This window comes from Dioscorea cayenensis, chromosome 21 (assembly GCF_009730915.1).
Source record: "Dioscorea cayenensis subsp. rotundata cultivar TDr96_F1 chromosome 21, TDr96_F1_v2_PseudoChromosome.rev07_lg8_w22 25.fasta, whole genome shotgun sequence".
In the NCBI taxonomy this organism is placed as follows: Eukaryota; Viridiplantae; Streptophyta; class Magnoliopsida; order Dioscoreales; family Dioscoreaceae; genus Dioscorea; species Dioscorea cayenensis.
This window is the reverse complement of record NC_052491.1, coordinates 885770-893856: the sequence shown is the minus strand read 5'-3', so window position 1 is coordinate 893856 and position 8087 is coordinate 885770.

Sequence of the window (8087 nt, the reverse complement as noted above, 5' to 3'; positions counted from 1 at the left end):
AGATGTATTTACTCATGAGATTGTAATTTTTCCTCCTAACATTTTAGAATTAATAATTTTATGGGAGATAATAGTGTGCTTTGGTTCTTAATGGGCTTTTTATTTTGCCTGGAGTAATGGATTCTAATTGTGAGTTTATTTCAGCGGCTATGGATTCTAAAACTTGCAACACATATAAACTAGATGATTATTAGTTTTGCCCTCAATCATATTTATTTACCTAATTTACCCCTTGAATGTTGTGTGGATACAGCTTATTATTAAATGCATGTATTTTTAAAGTTCAGTTGTTGCATTTAAACCTCTACACACTTCCCCATTAAATATATTATAAATTATATAAATATTAACAATTTTTATTAATAATAATAAAATATAATTTATTTAAATTCTAAGCTATTACTATGTTTTTAGATATAACGGTAAAATTAGTTTAATTTTTGGTATATATTAACTTAAAAAGTAGCAATTTTTAGCAGTTTGTAATGAATAGTGGTTCTTGCCGTAAAATATACTAAATTAATTGATTTAATGACTATATCAATTTACCGATTATATACATAACTTTAGTCATTTAATACATATATTATATTTTAATAAGTGCATACAAAGATGGGCATATATGCATGCAAACAATTGAATTTTAAGGGATCTAAATGATATTTGATTTTAATAAAGGATGTACAATTAATTTGGTGAAAATTTAGGGTATATACAAAAAGTTTTTTTGTTATATTTATATCTCCTAGTTAAAATTCAACTATAAATTTTTTATAAAAAACATAAGATATTTTTTTTTCAAGATAGATAAAAATAAAGTTTTATAACAAAACTTTCATTTATTTTTCACTTAAAAAGGTGATAAACAGCAGTAATTTATAGCATCATATAAATAAATCTAATTTTACAGGGGTAAATTAGCAAAATTCCATTTTAACAGAGAAAAACTACTATTTTAGAAAATAATAAAGTGAATTAGAATAGTGGATTGGTTTGTCATTTTGAAATGTCTCAAAAATTAATTATATATATATATATATTTTAAAATTCAATTTCTTTCTTATCATTATCGGGTTGATATTAACGACCCGTTAGTGGTCAAATTCGGATCCTATGGCTGAATATAAACGAAGAACTCTTATTAGATTTAACAAGCGGGACCTCTCTTCCTTCAATGGCGCACCCTTCTTCGCAGGGAGAAATCACCCTCTCATTCCTGTGGTTTCCAATAGCCATCTTGATGATTAATAGCTTGCTGTTCTTCTTTTTCTCTTCTGGTTTTATTAGTATTTTATTGATTTATGATGCTGCTGTTGTTGTTGATGATGATGCAGTGTTTCCATCAAAGCTTGCATTTTTTATGGTCTGTGATTCTATTTTTTTTTTTTTTTTTTTTTTTTTGAGTTGAAATTTGTCTGTGTTTTTAATTTTGTAGTAGTAGTAGTAGTTGTTGTGAAAGATCCTTTTTTTTTTAATGTTAATTTTAGTGGAAATGTGGAATTTTACGATTCCCAATTCAGTGGATGGTTAATGTTGGTTTTTTCTCATAGAATTATCATTCCCGGATTTTGTGTTAGTTACTGATTTACTTACTTTTTGTTTATTTTTATACCGAGGATAGGAAAGTTTGCTTATTTTGTTCTTTCAATTGGAAACTGTTGTGCTATCTGTGAACTTTAAGGTCTTAGCCATGGATGTTCACTGTACATATCAACCATTTAGGTTTTTTTTTTTAAAATAATGAAGAGCCCCTCCCTACTAAATAATAATATTAATTTTAAATTGATCCAAATTTGTCATATTGATTTTGTGATCAGAGAGAAATGCTTCTCTATCGTATGCAAATCATTCAATATTCTTGTTGCAGATACCATACTTCTCCCAGTTCTCTCAAAACTGAAAATTTCTCCTCCATACCTCTGGCATAATTCAAGATGTTTGGGCAATGTCAGCAGCTCAACAGATTTCGATTTGACTGACTTAGTAGAACTCCCTGGTCGTCCTGTTTACTTTTAATATATATATATATATATATATGTATATATATGTATGTATGCGTGTGTGTATATATATAATGCATTTGTCTGGTTTAGTTTGTTCGTAAATGAATTTCATGTTGTTTGTCTTCTTAGTTTGTTGCCTTTGAACGCCGTCATTGACATGGGAATCGCGGTCTGGGTCTTCATCTAAAATATTTCTGATTTGGATCTGGATTTTAGATGCTTCTAATATTATTTTCAAGTGTTGAACAATTCTGGGTTGATGTTTCCTTTCAGTCTCATTTCTTTTCAATTCCCTAGTCATCTGTTTCCAGAGCTTTTGTTCCTCATCATCATTTTCTTCGTAGCAGGACAGTATTGTAGTGGTGGGAATTCCAGGTACAAAACAGTACAAGGGTTGCCTCATCCTCAATGCAAGTTGAAATTCTAATATCTATTTGCTTGTCATAAAAATTACTAGTTATAGCTTGACCAATATATCTTCAGCTTTTTTTTTTTTTTTTTTTTTTAGTTTGTTTGTTTAAATAGCAAACAGTTATGGTTATCTCTTCATAATTTCTGGTTAATGTTACAATTTTCCTAATATAAGGGAATAGCTGAACTCAAATTATATAAATTTTAAACTTTAATTGATACACGATGAGTTCTGCATAAACTAGTCATATTTAGAAACTTTAGCGTCTTAGTTATTTGCTGGATATTTGGGTTTTTGTTGGGTATTTGGTGATCTTTGCTAGAGTTGATTATATTTATATATTTTGTTTGGAACTTTGGAGCGTAATCTGCATGGTCCTAGAACCTAGATGTCAAAATTTTTATTGGATTTGGTTATGATGCATGACAGTGATACATGTTCGGTTACAACTATTCTCGACAGTCCCAAATAGCACATATATGGCGACCAATATCCATTGATACTAGAAGAAATCTTTTTAAGATTTGAAAAGACCTCCGAACATCAAGTGGATATGGAATTTCATTGCTTTTCCACAAACTTCCATGATTTGTTCAGATATTTTGATAAATTTTTAAATATCTAATATACTTGGCAAATTTGTACCATTAGGTCTTCTTTGCAGTAGGTTTTCGTGAGGAGGCCAACTATTCCAGATTATTTTTATTTACAAACAGCTGCCAGCGTCCAATTCATTTTAATTTTCTCACTGTACTTATTCACGAGTAGCTACAACCTCCAATTAGCAAAAAGTTAATTCTCTATATGTCCGGATTCAATGGGAATATGAATGATTTATGGAATATATATGACATCTGAACCATTAGGCTCTGGTCTCATGAACATGGTCGAATACTTGTTTCCTGGATTATTCTGCTGACTACATTCATTTTATTTCTAACAGAGTCAGTAGCAGTAGCTGGGATAAATTGCCTCCTCACTTGTAATGATAAATATCTTTCTTGTATGAGGTGATTACTTTTTTAAAATTTACATGAAATAGTTTTCATCGCATTAACAACACATTTGCTGGCTTTACAGTCCTGTGGACATGAACGATGAGCATTTGGGCCCAGGATTAATCTAAGTGAGATCCAATTCCTTTACATTAGCTTTGATATGTTGTTAAAGTTTAATAGAGAACAAAACTCGATGCATGATCTATTGTTGGGAAACAGTTTGCTGAAAATTATGCAAAAGTATGCCTGGTTCGGATTTCGAGAAATATTTACCCTGATCACTTGCTGTGCCAAAACACATAATGAGCTTAGGGAACTTGAACTGTTCAAGGAGGCAAAAATAGTTTTTCATCCCTCTTGACACAAACTCTGTAACTTCCAAATTTTTATTATCTGAATGTTATTAAAGCTTGAATCAGATCAACTCAATTTATCGATTATGCACCACAGCATGTCAGACGATTTAAAGATTTTAGCTTCAAAATCACCTAAATTTCATGTATTAACTTCTAGGATTGATTTGATGTGGATATTAACCAAGGTTTAATCGAATTTTAATGATTCTTCTTTAATGTTTGAAATAAGGTTTTGATCTCTATGTTTGGTTGTTGATTGGAAGAGATTTTCCTGACTGAGAACTAGCTTCTTTATCCTAGAAAGAGATTTGCAGCGGTAAGTATACGAGAACTCCTTGCCGGAATTATTACTCATTTGGTTAGACTTTACAGAATTAGTTTTATCTCTATTTGTTTAGATTGATTGAAGTAGTCTTTTGGGAGGTTTAGTGGCAAAGCTGGGCTAAAATAAGCTCCAAGCTTAGCTTCCTAAAACGCCGGGTTAGCTTCCTCGTGAGTCATTTGATGCCCATTTATAAAATTGATCGATCGCGAGCGATTCTGTTCCAATGGATCGATAGCTATTGATCGAGAAGGTTTGAGGTTCACAACTTATTATGCAAGCAAATCAATCAATCAAGCTAGAACCCGAACGTAATGATAGAGACGACGAGTTCAGTACTCTTGCTCTACGTGCAATAATGAAGGTTCTCATAACTAGAATTATATAGTAAACCCTAATTTCCCCGCATGCTCAACTTCTGGTTTTTTTCTGGCACTTTTGTGATAAACAATATCATGGTAACATCTATGAACAGTTAGATCAAAACATTGATTTATTTATTTATTTATTTTTCACATCGACATTACCTTTGAAACCCGAAGGCATGATTGAAGGTCATTTTTGATTGAGGTTGTGAATATGTTTTGTTTCGAAAATATGTAATTGCATCTCTACCATTAGAAAATATAAAATTGTATAGTATCAAATTTACAGGTTTTTTTTTTTTATTTTATTTTTTGGTAGAATTCAAAGTAATTGTTTTTTTTTTGGTAAATACAAACAAAGTTGAATTTTTACGAGATAATCCAACTGAGGATAGTAATTATTTTCTTTTTTTAAATTTTTTTTTATAATCTCTAAGATATTTTGAACAATTAAACCATTATTTAAAACAAGAAAATATGAAAAGTGGAAAATAAACTTTGAAAAACTTTCAAATATTTCTAGAGCTACATTTATATTATATATAAATTTATTTAAAATTTTAGAATTTTGTTATACACTCATCAAACAGTTTTAATGAACATGGGAAGCGCCTTTTGAACAAAAGAACCAGCCTGATATGCCTTAAGATGCGTGCTTTACCTTGGCTCCTCGAGATATGTGAAACCTTGTGTTAAAGCAACGGCTTTATAGGATGCCTTCTATACGCCTGAGATCAGCAAATAAATCCCCAAATTCATACTTCTCCAATTGCTCAAGAAACCCCTCGCTTCTTTCTCGCACCATCGCAGTCTTGTGCACAGAGAAAGATTGAGGAAATCGCTAATTTCATGTGTGGATCTAAGGAGTGCATAAATTTTCTTTTACTCTTTTCTTTTCTCACGGGTTTCATCTTTTATCTTGGTGTTCTTGATGTTTTTGTGAAATGTTTAGCGTTCTCTCAAATCCATCTGCTAATTTCAGAGGTTGCGATTTGATTCAAGTTAGTGATGTGTCTTGAATTTAGGGTTTAATTCCTGTTTTAGGACCAACAAAATTCCCTGGTTTCTTTCTGTTGTTTCTTTTTGTGTGTGTTTGGTTGCAACATTAGACTTCAATATTTTCATGTGTGTTTATATTTGCTAGAATGTTGGTGTTTACTATTCATGGTGCTTGCTTTATGTATGCAGTAGAGTACGCATGATTGATCCAAGCAATGTTAGTCTCTTTATAGTAGTATCAGTACTTTTGTCCGATCAAGAAAGCTCCTCTTGCTTTTGCTGACAAGATTAGGTATGATGTGTGTGTGTTCATGCTGTTGTGGAATACGTTTTGCTGGGTATTGTTTTATTGATCTGAGTCATGGTGTTGATTCTCCTTTATAGTAGTAGCGTAAGTGTTTTCCCGGACAACCGCTTTCTTGCTACCAAATGTTAAATGGTCTCTGATATTTGCTGATTTTAGAGACCATTATTTGATTTTTAAGTTCAGTTTGGTTTGTTTTCCCTTAGAATTTAGTTCTAATTTCTGTTGTAGATCAACAGAAGCCCATTGTTTGAGTCATGTATATTAGCGATTTGACCAGAAATAGGATACTTTTATTGATCAAAGTATGCTGTTTGATTTTATTTCTTTATGGTGGTGTATGAAAGTATTTTTGGATGCCACTTGCAAACTCGAATTGAAGATTTTGCATAGCAGGTTGAATTATATTAACATCTAAGGATATCACGATGAAGAGACCGCCCCGTGGGAGCTGTCGCTGGCTATATCTTCTGATGACTCTTCAGGCTCTGATTCTGAAGATAGCAAAGATGCCAACACACCTCAGAAGGGTAGCATTGCTTTTTGACCACTTTTTGCCGCCGTCAACTCTGTGATACGCCTTTATATATCGCGAAGTGTTACCTGTCAAATGCGACGTAGGCCCAGTGGTGTGTTGAATGTGATAGTAACTGAGTCTAGTTTGTTTGTTACGCTCAACAGTTGATCTTGTACAGACAGCAAACTGAATAAACTGGGATTAGGGATAAAACCAAAAGGCCTGATTACGGATGGTTTCATTAGACCATATAACTGTTAAATCAGCGCCCTCTTTTATTGGAATGGGAAAAATGATCATAAAAATAGCTGTAATTTATGGCGCTGAGTACTACCCTGTTTAGTATTTAAATCACTGGAATATGCTAGATGGTCAAAATTGCCCATTTCGCCATCCCACGCCTCCATTTCTTTTTAATATCCAGAAAAGTAGTAGATAGGATTGGGCATTGCTATACGAGTATTAAAAGACCCTTGCCAATTTCAGCATAAAGAATTAAGTTTGAAACAGAAAAGAGTAAAAGGTTTTACACATTCCAGGATTTTATGAATACACTTAGTTCCTACATTATTGTACCCACAACCAAAGCATGCTCTAAATGCACAACCATTTTAAGCCTCTAAGGTTGCCTCTAAGATTTGTGGGCACTGTCTGCTGGAATATTCCATTGCCGAGTTATTAACACAGATTATGTATATTTGACGGCGGAAGTGAATTTAAAGCAAGTTCATTTCAAAAATTGTGTATAGCCTTAATTTAATAATTATTGGCTTCCACGTTATCGCGAATACCTAGATTTTGACATAAGCTATAAAGAATCTGAACTACCAAAATGCTTTTCTTGTCACATTGACTTTATTATTTGGATAGAAGCAGCTGAGATGAAGTTTTAGGTGGTAGGCTTTAATTTTAGTTTTACGTCATGTATAGCGCTGCTGTTTGCCCATGTGTGTCTCTAAATTCTTTACAGTGATGAATGAATCAACAGAAGGATGACACTCTCATGATGCCACTGGACTTGATGTTTTCATGGAACACCTTAAACTTGATTAAAAGGAGATCTAAATCAGATTTGGTTGTTGATGCACTGACATTTTCATGCTAACATTGATAGCCTGTATGTTTTCATGATGCATTCTTTGCAAATAATTTCTTGTGAATGCTATATTTGCTTCTTTTCTTGTACTGATTGGTTTATGATCAAGTGAGAACGAATTGGATGGCCATTTTCATTTTTTTGGCTTTTGGAAATGTATAATCCTGTTTTTCATGATTTGTGTCACATATATGGGCACTGCTCTGGCATGTGTCTTTTTCCGCTTGAGATGATAAGGTCATGATTCTAAACACGTTAGCATCTAGAACTTTTCCCTTTTTGGCCAAACTTAGATCACTTGTTTTAACTCTTAAGTTTGCTTATCCTGTGTGCGAGTTAGGGGGGGTTTATTTCGGGGAAAGTGGAGGGAAGTGGGAAGTTGGGGAAAGTGCACCTCCCTAAAGTGGTGGAAAAATATCATTTTAGTACTTTTTAGTGTTCATTTGTCATAAAGTGAGACTAGAACTAAAGAGTATGGGCATTGGGTGGATTTTTATGAGTTTAAAAAGGATACTGAAAGTGTAGAGAAATTGGTTTTTATAGAATGGCTCACTCCCTCCCTCCCCACTTGCAGATTATTGGAGTGAGTTTTTGAACAAAAATCCACTTCGGGATAAAAGAACACTAGTAGTGGGGAAGTCGGACCAGTTTCCTCCACTTCCCTTTACTTCCTCCGAAAGTGAAAGCCCCTTAGTTGAAGCAAGATGGATTTGGT